Raw genomic sequence first — 17,787 nt, 5'->3', positions numbered from 1 at the left:
TCCTTTGCCCCGATCCAAAAAACACCACAAACCAAAAATAAAGGTCAGAAAACTGAAACATGCAAATCACACGTTAGTACAACTATTTATTCGTTAACCAAATAACCAATTAAATGCAAACAAGAAATTTTAAAAAAAACAAGGGATCAAAAACCAAATTAGAACGAACTTATAACTTTCGTTTGCAAAGACAATCAATTATTCGACTATAGGCTTGACTCTCTAAAAATGTCCCTAGCGGAGTCGCCAAGCTGTCGAAACGATTTTTAAAGTGGGGTGTGAGATTTAGAAAACCGCGTCATCTTTAATTATTCTCTTACGATTAAAGTTTAATTAAAAACAACGCAATTTTAGAAAATCTCTCGTTTTGAAAATTTGGAAATTCCTTAAAGATAAAAAAACATACAATTCGAGGAGTCGCCACTAATATTTGATTACAATGTGATTGGGCACCCAAAAACGTTTTGCCCTTTTAAATAATTTTTTTAATTAAAACGATAACTTTGTGGTCTACGTTACCAAAATCCAGGTTCGGGAGTCGGTTACCCGTGGGGAAGGATTAGCACCCCCACCGCGCCCTAAATCGACACTTAGTCGATTAATTAATGTCTTTGCAACGAATTTCACAAATTCAACTTTAATTTAATTTTTGATCCCTTAAAACAACAAAGGTGCAAATTTTATAACATTCAAAAGTCACGAAATAGGTTAAATTAAAATTACCAAGCCATTAGAATGATAAAGAATATTCGATTATTTAAAAATATTGAGACCAGATCTTTAGGTCAGTTCTAACGACCTTTTCTCAACAAATTTAAATAGCCGAATTTTTCATTTTCTTTCACTCCCAAATTTTTAAGTGAAGAATAGAATTTTTGGTGACACTGATGGGATACACTTGTAATTTAAAATAGTTAAAAACGATCTCGAATGCGTTATGACAACCCACTTAAAAGGATTTTAAATTAAAAGGGTATTACCCTTAATCCCATTATGTAATAATGCTGAGTTATGCACGTGAGGCTATTATGCAAATCATACAAAAATGATGTCATGTAAAAATTAATTAAACCAATATTATGATTAAAATACCATGCAATATTATTTTAATGCAAACAATTACACACATATTATATTACCACACATTATATCCAACATATATATATATATATATATATATATTAATATGTAATGCACCAATATGACTAAAATGCAAAAACCTTAAAGTCTAATATCTAGACAACATAAATTAAACAAATCAACATTTAGGACGAAAATTAAATGAACATAAAATAAATAGACAGAATTAGAAACATGCAAACTTCGACCTAGGGACTAAAACGACATGCAACAATTCAGAGGTTAAAATGTCTAAAGAAACGAAACTAAGTACATTACCAATCGGTCTGAAATTAAATAAGGATAAAACATGGAGTCAAAATCAGAAATGCAAAAATACCGATTTAAGGACTAAAATATAACATGTAAAAACTTGAAAACCAAATGTGCAAACGAAAGAAAAAACATACACTAGCATTCAGGACTAAAATCAAATGTGCATAAAAGATGAAGTCAAAATTATGAAATAACCAGGACTTGATTTCAGGACCAAAATGGAAATAAACGGCAGAAGTGTAGTGACCTTAAATCAATTATCCCTAAAAAGCTAATATAAAGCTTACCTTAAACTAAACCTAGCCCTCATTCTTCATATTTTCACCCTCACAGCCGCATTCCAACTCATTCCCCCAAGCCTTCTTCTTCTTCTTCTTCGATGGCCAACTGAGAAACTCAAAACAACCAAAACCGGCCACCGTGGCCTCCATCCTCCCAACAGTTCCGACGAAAAACCAAACAACACCCGATGAACGACCCAAACCTCACCGATTCTTACCTACAATGCCAAAACCTAAAAATGATCTAACCCCAACTCTAAATCAATCAAACAAGAACCTAACCAAAAATTTTACAACTCCCCGGTTGAAACAGACCTCTCCGATGACTACCCCTACGACTCTGTACTGCTTCAGCGACTTAACGAGACCAAACTCCCTACTCCGGCGAGGACTCAAATGAAGCGGGTAAGTAGACCTCTCTTCTATTCTGTTTTTTTTTTGTTTATTTTATATTTTGGTTTTTACTCGAGTGATTGATGACATTTGTGTATTGCTTTGAGAACGAAAAAAATAAATAAATAACAAAACACTACTATAAATGAAAATGAAAACAAAACCTTGAACGGAATGCACTGGGATGCTGGGAAAAATTCGGTTTCTATTGCTTTCGAAATGAAGAATAGAACATTTCCCACTTTACAGCTTGTTTTCCCAAAATTTGATTACAATAGTTGTTCATTTTCCCTCGGGTTGTTCGAATGGTTTTCCCCCGTTGCTAGTCACTCTCTATTTTTCTGTTTTGCTCCCTTGCTGTTCTTTTCTAGTTGTTGAATCGAGATCCCCCTCCCCTAGTTACCATTTTTTGTGTTGGTTTTTGGTTCCGTGCTCTCATGAACCTCCCACCGTCATTGTTCGAATCTTTGCGTATCCCCCTTTCTGTCTGTGTCCTCTGGTTTCCTTTTTTTTATGTGAAAATCCCCCCTTGTTGGTGATTGTTTTTCTGTCTAATTTCTCCTCCACCGAAAGCCCCTTGTCCTCTTTTTGCATATTTTATTTGTTGGTTGTTGAGATTAAGATGGGATTAGATGAAATTATCTCCTAATTTTTAGGGTTATGTGTTTGGTTTTGACTTAAGGTTGCTTGCTTGCAGATTTCACGTGGGAGGCTGCACGTGGGAGGCTGCACGTGGAAGCTGGAAATGATGCAAAATGGGTTGGGTCTTGTAACTGGGTCAAACTTGGGCCTGTTCTGCTTTGTGGGCTCGGGTCTTGTAATTGTTGTTGTAATTATTTGTACTCTAGCTGGGCTTGTAAGATGTAAATGGACTTTAGACACTTAATTTGCATCGAATTTCAGTTTGTGTCTCGATTTCAATATACGATTACAATTCCAATTGAGCACCTAAAGCTTCCAAAAGCAAACTTCCACGCTTCATCATTTGAATTAATTCTTCATTGAGCACCAACACTTTCAAATTATTTCCCGATCATCTTTAAATAGAATTAAAATGTACAGACAAAATTAGGGTATTCCAGCTTTGAAAGTCATGTGACATCTGTGACTCGTGTAAAGAGACGTATACGGGAAATGGGTGTTACATTCAATAAAATATATATACATAAAATAGATACGTGCGGGAAGCATAGGGAAGATTAACCGACGAAGCATGCTATATAGATACAATAATGGTATGAAAGGCATTTATATTTGCCAAATTGTTCTGAGATTCAACCCAAAGATTTTGATTTCACAATTTCTCCTTACCTCCAAAATTACGAAACAAATGGGAAACCATACTTAACAACGCTAGGAGATCGGGTCAAAAGAGAGGAAATGAAGGCAAAATACACCAAGAAATCATCATCTTCATTAACATCTTCATCTTATGTTTCCGCGGATTATTTTCAATCTCAAGCAAGTTATGGTGGATATCCCCCATATCAAACATCGATGGATAGTTGAGCGGAGCGGGTAGGAGGTTCATGGGATCAAGTGCCACCTTTACAAAAAATTTGACACTAGACACAAGAGCAAGTGGTCCATGAGATCATCTTCTATATGGTCAATATTGTGGCGATTTCAGTGTGCAATTTGAGTCGATGACGTTAATGATGGCGTCGAATACCTTCAATACTCTATCATTTTCACCTGAAGGTGGAAACCAAAGATGTGGAATAATGTTTAGTACACCGAAGCAATAAAAACAAAATGTAGAAGAAGATGACGAAGGTGGATGACCACGATGAAATCAACGAACACCACGTCATTACTATTCTACAATTCCTCAACTTCGGCATGAATTGAGAAAATATAAGTTATATGTTTTTAAATAATAGTAATTGATTGGTATGTAAAGATTTGAGGAAAAGTTTTAGACAATTTGAGGATTTTTTTGTTAAATTTGATATTTGATGTTAAAATATAAGAAAATATTTTTATTATAAAATTTGTTATATTTGAATAGATGTTTTGTTTGTTTAAGTTACTTATTTTACAATTTAATTTTATTATCATATGTAATTAATTTCAGTAAAAAGAAATTGAATTAAACTTTGTAAATTGTAATTAATAAATAATTACGTTAAAAATATAGTGAGAAAATTGAAAAAAATAATTACGAGTTCCATGGGGGGAATTTTAAAAAATAGTCATTGTATAGTGGTTAGTAGATAGCCGTTGAGGTTTGAAATTCCAATGAGTCTAACTCGTCACACTGACGTGATGAGTTAGGGTGGTTTTTTTAAATAAATAAAAAATCAATTACAAAATTTTAAAAATAAATATTTATTAAAATTAAAAGAAGTAGAAGATTTAAGTTTATTAAAATGTAAAAAGATTTAAGTTTACACGAAACAGAAACATAAAATTACATTAAAAGCATTACAAGTATTAACTTGAAAAGTACTCGACATTACATTACATTAGAAGCATTAATCTTCATAGTTAGTTGGCTCATCAGATGTCAAGTTAAGTTCTTCGATCCTCCATCCTTTCTCTTTCTTCCTTATATATATAAAAAGTTAAATTTCTTGAAGTTCATCTTCTATATTACGCGATGTGTCTCCAGACTTGAAAACATTTGAAGTGGAAATAGTTGAGTCTTGCTTTGGAAGACATTTTTCACATATCCAATTTTTAAACTTCTCAACAACATTCATGCAATACCTTTGAAATGGAAAAAATGTTAATCGTATAAGATATATGAAACAAATAAATGAAGTTAGGGTAAATGAAGGATCTTGCAAATGACATTTGATGTTACATAGAGAACATATATTAAAAACTTTATCCGAACTAAAAGTTCTGCATAAATTACAATAATTTGTGGATGAGTTATTCGTTGATTGCTTTACATTTTTGGATGTGTTGTTGGTGGAGTGGTCCATATTAATATATTGAAGAGAAGATAAGATGAAGGGTAAGAAATTTGTTTGTTTGAAAGCACCAAAGTGGAATCACTAAAGCACAAAGTCTCCTATTTATACTTGAGTTCAAATTCAAATTCAAATTAAAAATCTAATTCAAATTCAAACTTAAATTACATTTCTTATAATCCTACAATTAACAAAATCAATGATCATAGCGTTTTCATTTTTCCAAAAAAAAAAACAACACTTAATATTTGCGGAACAACCCTTTATGGGCGTTTAAGTCGGCTATTAAAGGATTTAGATTTTGCAAACAAATGATTCAAGTCGATGTGACTTTTCTGTATGGGCTCTACAAACATGACTTGATGATGGGCGTTGCACAAGATGGTGACATAAATATTTTCCCCATTGCCTTCACCATTGTTAAAATGAATCGGAGGAAACTTATAATTTTTTCTCTCCAACTTGTATTCCCATGTTGTAACTCAAGATGGGGTTTGCATGATCTAATATCGATCGCCTGGGTTGTTAAGAAAAATTTCTAGATTGGAAAGAAAATGGACGTCTCCCCACGCATATCCAACACATTGTATACGTCATATTGCGTCTAATGCTATAAAGAGGTTTAAGAAGAAAAAGATCAAAAAAGAGATTATCAACATGGGTAACTATAATGTCATTTCTCATTGATTATTTATGCTTCATTAATTTTTATAGTTTTCAATAATGTTTTTATTGCTTTTCAGGGTATGCTTTACTACAACCAAACTTTCGTGTACGACTAGAAAATTTGAGAAGATACGGAGATGATGTGTATGACTTCGCTGCTGAAATCCCTATGAAGAAATGGTCAAAAGCATATGATGTTGAGGGTCAACATTACGGGCATATGACTGCCAACCTTTTCGAATGTATGAACTCAGTGCTAAAAGGGACTCGACATCTCCCAATAGCAAGTGTTGTTAGGGAGATTTACTTCAGGTTGGGTAAATTTTGGGCAGACAAAAGTGCACAAATAGATGTCATGATCAGCGATGGGAGAAATCGGGCTATAGATTTAGAGAAGGCAATGCAAAAGAATCAAACACATACTACATCAATGTTTGTCCATAATTTTGTCAGACTTGATTTTGATTTCATTGTCCAAGCACTTGTTCGGCCACATGAGGGAGGTAATTCTACAACATACATTGGTAATCTCAATAGAAATTAGTGTGATTGTAGTCGATTTCAAGCTTTTAGATTCCCATGTGCTCACGTTGTTGTTGCATGTATGCACATAACTGTTGACCCATACTTATATGTTGATAATTGTTATAGCCTGCACACTATGCGTAACGTTTACAGTTGTGACTTTAAGTACCTCCCAAATGAAGCATACTGGCTTACATCAACAATTTCTAAAGAATGGTTTCCAAATCCTGAATTGATAGGAAGTTGAGGGGTCGACCTGAATCTAGCCGAATTCATACATATATGGATGATCCTCAAAGAGTGCCAGGTCTGCCAAAGCTTTGTGGCCACTATAGAGGTGATGGGCACAACGGAAAACATTGTCTTCATCTTCCTAAATATCAGGCTAGACCTTAAAATATTCATAAATAATATTATGTTATCTTTTCATTTTTACTCTTTTAACTATGATTTCTTGTGTTTTTAGTTGTACTCTTTTCACTATGTTTTTTGTTTTGTTTTTGTTTTTAGTTGTACTCTTTTCATTATGTTTGAGTTTTTTAGTTTAACTTTATTAACAACATTTATGTGTGTTCACTTGTATTTTTTAACTAAGTTTATGTATGTCTCTAGTTCTACTTTATTTTTGTTTTTATCTATTTTCAGTATCATTACTTTCAACTTCCACTTCAATTGTTATATAATTGCAAACTATTAATAAATAAGTTTACTTAATCCAATAATTACTTAATCAATAAAGACAATTACATACATAAATTAAAACCATACAAATCAACATTTTTACATATGTTATTTTCAATTTTTTTATATCTCTCTACAATTCTTTCACTACGTCAGATTAAGAAGCCTTCGTATTTCTCTTTCTTCTTCTTCTTCTTCTTCTTCTCAATTTTTATACTAATATTTTTAATTTTTTCTTCCCTCTCAACGAGTCATTTGCTATGTTGTTTCAGTAAGTCTTCATATTTCTTATTCTCCTCCTCCATTTTCATCATCTTCTTCTTATGGTCCTCAACTATGTACCTTATTGCATCCTTTTTCCCAGTTTTCATTTGAAGAAGAGCTTGAATATGAATCGTTGATCTCCAAGTTGGATTCGTCAAACCCATAAAACTGTTCGCCAAATCATACCCAAAATTTTCCCACAATCACATGATTTGATAATCTTAATTTTTTCTCACTTCTTATACATCAAAACCTTCACCCTAGGCCCCCTATTTATACTAAAACCATATCCAATATAGTTGTTGGAACTCATCACACCGACGTGACGAGTTCCCTTTTAGTTTAAATAAATTTGATCGTTGGCTAACAGTCCACCCAACGGGCAAAAAATTCAAAATTCCCATTTGAAACTCGTCACGCCGGCATGACGACTTCCTTTGCCCATTAAATAAATATTATTTTTTAAAAATCTTTATTTTATATAACAAAAAAATATTTTTTTATTATGACTCGTCATGCATGCGTGACGAGTCCCCTAGGATATTTTAAATATATTGGGTCTGCGGGACCAACATACCTGAGACCATTAAAAGATAATATCCCATGGAACTCGTCACGTCGGCATGACGAGTCCCATGGACACTGTAACTTTTGCCGTAGATCCCAAATTAAAAACCGGGTTGCCATATTGGGCTAAATAACGGGCTTGCTTCCATTGTTTCACTAATTCTGCCAAAACATGATATATGTATTTTTAACTTAAATTACATGAGTACAAATATTTTTTAAAAAAAATTCTTTAATCTGAAACCCTCACACTTTTGCAGAAAAAAAAAACAATCAATGTGGTCGCTAAACGTTTTTACACTTAATATGTTCCATAAACTGATTTTTTAATAATTTAATTTTAAAATATTTTTACATTTAATGTATTCTTACCCATTTATGAGATTTGGTATACCGAGGACGAACATAGAAATTGGGGCTCCAATATTAAATATTGAAAAATATTAAATTGTAACGGTATGTAAAAATAAATTAATTTGCTTGTAAATTGTTTTATATTATGTTTAACAAACTATCTAGTAAATATATTAATTTGCTTGTAAATTGTTTTTTATTAAACATCCAATTACTCAGACAACACAAACGTGACTCTCTTTTAAGAGGGTAATATTTGATTTCAGTCATCTCCAACTTGTCAAAAATAATAAAAGAATAATTACATATAAATTGAAAAAAAATAGAAAAAAGGCTATGTCAACTTCTTCGTTAATTTTTTTAACGACAAATGACCAAAATAAAAATAAAACGTAATGATAAGTACGATTTTAAGAAAAATAATAATAATTTGATTACCAAAATAGAAATGAAATAATAGACGTATGACTAAATAAATAATTTATCCTTTTTAATTATATGTGGACTTGTTTTGGCCCTAGTCAAGTGCCTTCTATCCAGGCGCAGTTACTGTCCTGAATCCATTCGAACCTTGTGATCGTAAACAAAATAAATTATATTAGGAGGATTATCTCTATAATAAATATTTATAGTATCTATAGAGACATATTGATAATTATGAGAGCAAAAAATATGATTTTGTTAGAATTTTTAAACTTAATATACAGTTTGCCCCATGAAGTATATACCCTTCACTTTACACCTTAATTCTTTTGCCCAGTTAGACAAAGCAATTAGAGTGTGACATGTGTATTTTAAAGAAAATATTAATTTATTTCAATTTTTATTAATTAAATTATAATGAAAATAAAAATATATATTAATTTGTTTTTTACTATATACGTTTTCTTCTTCTTCATATCCCTTTTCTCAAATCGCAATCATCTTCAAGTCCCATTATCACTACAGGAAAGATAACGACATTATTTCTGGCCGAGGAGTTCATCGAAGAACGAAGATAATGGTAGCAGTAGGGGTACTGATAAGATTGTACAATAAAATTTCTATAAATTAATAATGTCGGGACCACGTAATTTTATCAATTTAAAGAGGTATTAATTAATCGATAAATTAATAATTTATTAATAGTCTTGGGTACCTCAGTAAAATGGATATCAATCACCTATTGGATTACCCGAATGAAAAAATGATACATGTTTAGAAGTCAAAAGTTTAGAAGAAATTGTAGCTAGTGTTATTGAAAATCCTATTGAGGATAAAACTGCAGACGATACAATGCCTTTGCAATCAATTATATGGAAGGAAGCACTCATAGCAGCAACAACTCTTCATAATTTTTGTTTCAGTATGAGAACGCAACACCAGAATTTTTAGATGCAATAAGGAAAGTTAGAAATAAAATACAACGAGATTTAAATTTTAAGAAGCAAACAACAATATTATCATATTTTACTAAGTTATCCTAGTTATATTTGTAATTTTATAGAATTATTAATTTATAATATTGAGGGGACCATAAATTTATATAAGGGTATTCCAAAAAATTACTATCATATTAATTTATCAAAATTATTAATTTAGAGCTTCAGCCCAAGTCTAGACCGAGAAAAATTATTATTTTAAAGAGATTATTAATTTATCGATTATTAATTTATAGAGGTTCTATTGAATATAATTTTTTTATATTTTGATTTTCTTTTATTTATATATATATTTAATTTTTTAATTATAATTAAATAAAATTTTGTTTTTGATAGAAGCCGCTAATTTTATTAAAAATAAAAATATTCAAATTACAATGAAGGTTTACAACCACAACTATAAACTAAACATATAATAATAATATTTTCATAAACACAATAAAACTAACCACTTAAGAACACACAATGACCATAGAAGGAAAAAGTTAAAAAACCTAACCAAATAATCTCGAACAAGAGATAAATGCGAATATATTTGACTGCATCGGTAAACGAACTACAAAAGGGAATAAAGCTATTGAAAGATTACCGACATAAGGCAAATCAAAATCGAATAATGTGAAAATACTATCCACGAATGTAAATTGCATATCTAAATTCAATCCGAAGATCCAAATAAGGGAAAATCATCATGATAACAGATAAGCGTCATCTTGAAGATATAAATTAAACAAATTATTAAAAGATCATATCTAAATTTAAAGATATATACCTCTTTTAAATTTGAAATCACTCTTATAATTCACTCCTTACATGTAGTTTATTGTTTATTTAGTAACGCATCAGATGAATTCATTGGTAAAAGGAAAAGTTGTTCTCTTTAGAGGTATTGAATTCGAGTAGTTTCATCTGCAAGATCTGTATGCATTGTCAATTAATTACAAAAAATTTAAACATAGACTATCTTATAATCATCCAGACTATTAAAAAATTCTTCAAATTTTAAAAGAATCATACAAGTTAATAAAACAAGTAGTAAATGTTCAAACAAACTTTACACCATATAGTTATTCATTCCTTTCAAACAAAGCAAATAATAAAAGAATGGAATAATTTTACACTACAATAGGAGTTATATCCCTTCCCCTATTTATTACAAAAATTCTCAACCAAATATTACATTCGCTCCATGTAAATAAGAATGTGGTACTTAATTTTTTTCCAAATACAAAGTTAAACTTGAAAATTTTGAATAATATATTCATATCTTGTAATATAAGATTATAGATATAAATTCTACACTTGTTGTTGGTGTTGTTTTTGGCAGATCATAAAATGAAAGAGGGCTCTCTTTCTTGCAATTCAGTAGCAATTCCATCATAAAACAACCTAGAAAGCACATCATCAGCACCTGATAATTGTTCGTTCTTGAATTCATCCTCTTTATCTGTACTAGCTTTCAGCTCAGCCATGTGTGCAACATTCTTTTCAATCAGTTCTCGAAATACAGAAGATCGAAGGAGCAAGCCCAGTGCAGTAGTTCATGAGCGCTTGTTATTTGAGTTAATCACATGGATTTTGCTGCTTTCAAGAAATTCTTCATTTGATGAAGAATTCAAGTAATCTGCAGCAAAGAAGTGGTTGACTGAGACCTTATAGTCCTCCCTTGGGGTACTGCATTGGCCTGGTGATGTTACTGCCTCAGCTTCAGCCGCCATTGGCAGTGATTCATTAGGCTTTAACCATCCGATGTAGTTACTTAAATCAAAGTTGGTCACTGCATTCATCCATCTGTATTCAATTGCTGCAATGTCATAAGCTCTAGCAGCCTCTTCTTGGGTGCCTATAAACGATACCAACTCTTTTAATCATTCGAACACAAGTGCGAGTGTCGGTTGCGAGTATTTTATTCGTCGTATACACATGTCTGAATACGTCGGATATCAGACTTACCGTAAGTGCCAAGGTAGAGATATTTGTTTCCAAAGACTCTCCTCTCCCTATTCTTGCTTCCCATCTTCCATTGTTGTGGTGCCTGCATGTTGTTATTATAAGTCAGTTGGCATTAAAAAAACATGTTGGAAAAATTGTGATAAATTTAAAACTTTGAGACATATTTTCTAAGAGGAAAGATGGAGAATCAAATAATTGTGATATATTGTTTTCAATTCTTCCCTATGTGAAACTCTATAAACACCATATAAACCTATTAGGTTTCGCACAGCTAAAAATTTGTTTTCTTCTTCTCTTGTTTACAGTGATAGTCTCTAACAAGATATAGTTCGTGATCTCGCAAGTTGTGCTACTGTGCGTTGATCATATTATTGTTGTATCCTAGGAGACAGAAGACCAAAAGATTTCGAGCACCAAGGCGAGGTCAAAAATCTGCCTTAAGGAAACTGCTTAACTGTTGTAGACACTCATTTCTGTCCATGTGGCATTTACATGATTTATGTGTTATTATTTATAATATATGTTGTATGTGTATTATATTACATAATATACACATATTATATATTATAATTAGATAACATATATTTTATTACCACTAATTTATTTTTCATTACATATTGCAAGCCTGAATATTCAGCCTGAAATCATTACAAATCCAAGCCTAGTACACCAAACCCACCACGCAGACCCAGGACCCAACTACCCAACAGTAGAAACCCGAACCCGCTGGAGCTCCTGGAGCCCAACCCGGTTTGAAACCCTATGGTTTCAAACTTTTCTCACCCCAGCTCCGCATGGTGAATAGCCCATGCTTCACGCCTACCTCTCCGATTCTTCCGGAAAAAGTTACTCCATCACCAACATCACGCGAAGAACGGGCAACCAAGCAACAAATAGAAGAACTTTAGTTCAAATAGGACTCAAAGTGTAATATATAATTAGTATTTTTTTAGACTATAAATACATGCAAAATCAACATGTAAGGGGGAGGATTTTGATACGAAATACAAGCAAAGTTACGAGCAAACTATAGCAAAAAAAAAAAAAACAGAACGGTCGAAGCATTTCTTTGCAATATTTTGAGAGGAAACAAAGGTAAAAAGACTTACCCTTTTCGATTCTTGGCTTGCATGTTGTCTTCTTTGAGTGTACGACCCAACCACCGATGAAAGGAGGGGGTGGTGGTCGAAACTTTTTTCCTAGATCTACGCATTTTCGAGACGTTTTTGAAAAAACAAACTTTGTTTTCGTGTAGAGGAGAAAAACAACTTTTAAAAAAAAAAATTTGTGTTTCGCCGCCGATGAACGGCGGCCGACGAGGCGGCGTGTGGTCTATTTCTGGAGAAAGCGACGGCGTGTTCATCTTGTTGATGAACAAATGAAAGAAAACATAAAGGGGGAGGGGGTGCGTTTTAAGAAATGAGGAATGGAAATGTTTTAGGCCAAAGATTGGCCTTTATATGGCTTATAAACTCGACTCAATGACCCGAGCGGATCCCTTAGGGGATCCACGTGTTTTTGACAGAAATGGGTAAATCACCCTTTTGGTCCCCTGTGTTTTTAAAAGCATCATTATGACCCAAAATTCAATTTTCACGTTAAATTCCCATTTTAATTTGATCCCAAAATCACATGTTTCCTTTTAAATTCGACCCTATATTTTCATTTTCTTCTAGTTTAGTCACTTACACATATTATTATTATTATTATTATTATTATTATTATTTATTATTAGTTTCAATTAATTTCGTTTTTTCCTGTTTATTTTATTTAATATAGTATATATATATATATATATATATATATATATTTTATATTTTTTATTATGATTTTTTCTTCTTGATTCGGTTTCATAATTATTTTTATACATGTGTTTTTTTTTTGTTCTTCTTTTACTATTTATCTATTTGTTTTTTAAATCTTATATTATATATATATATATATATATTACATGGCCCCCATTTTTGTTTTGTCTTACCAAAGTCCCCCCACTTTTGATGAAGTGATGGAGTTAATTTTTTTTAAATATTTATTAAGTATATTTGTTTTGTACTTATTCTGTTATATATGTATATATTTATTTATTTATTATTATCCTTCTACTCTCTTGTCTTTATCATTTCCTTTTTTTTATTACTCTTTTATCAATATTTTTAGTATTATTATTATTATTATTATTTTATTCTACTTATTTTTATACATTTTTACTTTTATTTTATTTATTTATTTATTTATTTCCTTTTATTTTATTTTTATTTTTATTTTTATTTTCATCTTTTTTTCTCTCCTTTATATTTGTTTTATGTATTTATTTATTTTTATTTTCTTCTTATTTTTATTTATTTATTTATTGTGTATATTATTATTATTATTATTATTATTTCATTTTATTTTATTTATCTTATTCATTTTTTTACTTTATTTTTTATTTTCTGTATCTCTTTTTATTTTCTTTATATCATTGGTTTTTTTAACTTTCTTTGTTTGATTTATTTTTATTCTTTCCTATCTAACGCGTTTCTTGACTTTTTAAGGGTACGCTTTCAAATCGATCAGTGGTAAGTAATTTGAGATCGTATTTTTACCGTTTAATTTGAACTTTCAATTTTCTTAATTAAAGACAACTGTAAATTATGTAGTACCGAAAGGGAGTTCAAGGGTGCTAACCCTTCCTTGACTGTAACCGACTCTCGAATCCGACATATCTTTGGTAAGACACAGATCAGGTAAGAAATAAGGTGTTCGATCAACCCATTTATTTTAAAATAAATGATCGGTGGTGACTCCAATCCATTTTCCTAAGTTGAAGCCCAATTCCGGGCCCAACCGAAAGACGGTTCCGACAGCTTGGTGACTCCGCTGGGGATAGGTAAATGAGTCACGCTAAGGTAATTTCCAGTTGTCTTTTTAGCAAAAAGGTAAGTTTAAACTTTAAGGTAACATTTCAATCTTTATTGCTTACTTTTGATTATATTTTCGAGTAAATAGTTGTACTGACCGTTTTCTAATGATTTCAGCTTTCCAAACTTGTTTTTCATCTAAGGCTCTATACCTGAGCTCTGAACCCTATTTAAGTGGGGGTAAAAGTGACGCCTTCGTGTGAATTTATTCACCGTGCGGGCCTAGCAAGTAGCCTTCGGGATTCATATACCTTATGTCTTCATGTGAATTTATTCACTGTATGGGCATAAGGGAATGCTTCCTCTCGAGTTTAACTTAGTCCACACAAGCTCGTAATGGGTTTAGAACTAAGGGTCTGGCAAGCCCAAGGGGGCACCAGCAAGGAGAACTCGGGTACCATTTTTTAGAACCTAAACCAGGAGATTATGGAAAATTAGAGCCCCACCCCAAAACCTCATTTCAAACCCTAGGCTATTTTGAGTTAATTTCCTGCTTTATTTTCTATTCAAAGTATGTGAACTAGAAATTTATGCGATTAGGACTGGTTCAAAATCAACATGTGGGATAGAGATCATGTCCGGGTAGGAATAATAAAGCATGTGGGGTATGACTTTTATTTTCATGATTGTTTTGATTATTATCTTTATATCACTAACTCTTTTCATTTTTTGTTCTCTTTTATTTTATTTTCATCATTTGCATAATTCAAAAGAGGTGTTGATCCACCAAAAATGTGTTCGTTAAACATAAATAATTTGCATTAATGGACAAAGGGGTTATAATACAAGAGATAAAAAACTCAGAAGTCTGGCTTTGGTCAGAAAAGACTCAGAATAGATCGGGATTTACACCGAGCGCACCAACGATCAACTTTTTGAGCTGAAAAAAGTTGCAGGGACAAGACAAGAAAAGATTATTGACCTGGAGAGCTCCTTCAAAGACGACTGGCCTCTATTGATAAATTCAAGAAGCAAGCTTCATATAGTTCCTATCGATGAAGGACTTCAATGACACTTTCGTTAGGAACAGGCTTAGCAGAGAGTGAAAGCCGGAGATGCAGTCCTTCAAGACCTTGTTTGGGCAAGAAGCTTGTCACTTGCACAGTTTAGCCAAAGGAGCAGGAACGGTTCAACAGGATATTCAACCGGTGACAGAAAAAGACGGAAGACGAATCAACTTGTCAGGAGCGGTTCGAGATCTATACCATCAAAATGTTTTTTGTCTCTTAAGACATAACACTTTTGTCCCAATAAGGATTATTTATAATAACAAACACATTTTTGGATCAATGTCTCGAACATTTCATGCATCATGCATTTAGACATATTTTGTATTTTGTTCTTTTCTTTGCATTCGCATTAACTAACAGAAGAATGTCTCATCAAAGGAACAAATACTGGATACACCACCTTAAGTGTTGGACACACCTCATCCGTATAACACCCACTTGAAAAAGAAGAATATGGAAGCCAAAATTGCTCAGATCGAGGAGAACATGTTGAAGCTCCAGATAGAGTTGGAAGACAAGATAAACCAAAGCAGTCGAAGTACTCTAGATGCAATCGCAAAGAGCCAAGAGTCCTTGGTCGATCAAATTATAGCCAAGTTATCTGGTCTACATCAAACGAGTGCACCTGGGGCAGGTTCACCGGAAGGGGTAACTATACCACCTACCCCGCAAGTGGTTGTCTCACCTAAAATCTTACCAGAACTTCAAGGGGACTCATCTTCTGAAAAAGGGAAGCCCTCGTCTGTTGTGTTTAACCCTAAGAACAATCCAGGTTATTACTATATACCAAATTCAGACGAAGAGAACAAATCAAAGAAGATTGAGAAGAAAATCAAGCAATTGGAGGACCAAATGAAGGTAGTTAAAGGAGACCATGACTACCATGGAGTCAATGTCGCGGAACTCAGTATAGTCCTGAACTTGGTTCTTCATCTGAAATTTAAGTCCCTGTAATGCAAAAGTTCGATGGAAACAGTTGCCCATCCGCTCACATCACCATGTTCTGTCGAAAGATGACAGGATATAGAGGAAACAACCAACTCTTGATACACTGCTTCCAGGAGAGTCTGTCGGGCTCAGCCATCCGGTGGTACAACCAGTTAAATTGATCCCATATCAAGACTTGGAAGGACTTGGCCAAGTTATTTCTGGAACAATACAAGCATGTCAATGACATGAGGCCAGATCGAGTTATGTTACAAAGCATGGAAAAGAAGCATAACGAGACTTTCAGGTAATACGCACAGAAATGGTGGGATTTGGCTGTACAATTTCATCCACCTTTGGATGAAAAGGAAACCCAAAAACTTTTTGTACAGACCTTGAAGGCTCCATACTTTGGACACCTGGTTGCGACCACATTAGAAAGCTTTTCAGACTTTGTTATGGCCGAAAAAATGATCAATTCATCCATAAAACAAGGCAAGATTAAGGATGTGAAAGCCAGTAAGAAACTTCCTATGAGGGAGAGGGATGGAGAAATTAACAACATCCACCACGTCAATAAAGGTGTTACAATCTCCAGCCCAAAATCAAATGCTTCTGTACTGTTATGTACTTCTAAACAAGATTTCATAGAACCCCGGAAGGAAAGGGAACATTTCGACCCTATTCCCATGACCTACAAAGAGCTTTACCGGTAATTTCTTGATACCCACGTAGTGTCACCATATCCGGTGGAACCCATGAAGCCCCCATACCCCAAGTGGTATGATGAGAATGCTTATTGTGAATATCACAGCAGTGTCCCAGGACACTCTATTGAGAACTGTTACACATTCAAGAGAGTCGTACAAAAGATGTGTAACCAGAACTGGATCGACTTTAACAACTTGGGGGCATCCAAGTGAGGAAGATCATTTCATCATTTGAGTCACCTTGTTTGAATTTGTTTTTTTTTTCATTTTTCTCAAGTTTTTGTAAGGACATTTAAAGATGGCTAGCAATGAATCACATTTGCAAACTTGCAATTCTTTGAATATCAACTGAATTTAAAACTCTGTAAATGATTCAGAGTTACAGATCTTTGACAAAGTAACATGATTAAAAGCTAATAAAACAAAGGACTTTGACCTTACCCAGAAGATACACTCAAACACCGTACCATTCTCTTAAAAATAACCAATATAGCCTTCTCCCTTAATAAGGCTTGGTATTTAGATGTACATAGGTGCGGACAACATGGGGCATCTTTTTTATGTGACAATTACTATACTTTTTGTTTAAGACGTTTGATGATGATCATGATCTTTACAGATGGAATAGTCGAGTAGGTGAATATAGTTTAGATCAGTTGCTTGGAAATTGAAATCTAAAGATGAGGTTCCTTGACTTTAAAAAACACCTAGACTATAACAGGTTCTTCTTGACAAACTTAAGAAATTGGACCCCGTATACCCATATTATAATATTATATATATACAATAAAGCTTGAGTTGTCCCTCTAAAGAAATTGG

General features: G+C 32.8%; 1 pseudogene; it reads right to left on the bottom strand.

Moving 5' to 3' along the window:
• Positions 1-10,796: 10,796 nt before the first annotated feature.
• Positions 10,797-17,787, bottom strand: part of LOC120162845 — a 28,842-nt pseudogene continuing 21,851 nt past the window's right edge.

The sequence above is a fragment of the Hibiscus syriacus genome, unplaced genomic scaffold (assembly GCF_006381635.1).
Source record: "Hibiscus syriacus cultivar Baekdansim isolate YM2019G1 unplaced genomic scaffold, ASM638163v2 tig00111409_pilon, whole genome shotgun sequence".
Lineage (NCBI taxonomy): Eukaryota > Viridiplantae > Streptophyta > Magnoliopsida > Malvales > Malvaceae > Hibiscus > Hibiscus syriacus.
Note: the sequence above shows the minus strand (reverse complement) of the source record. Positions and strands in the feature narration are given on the sequence as shown.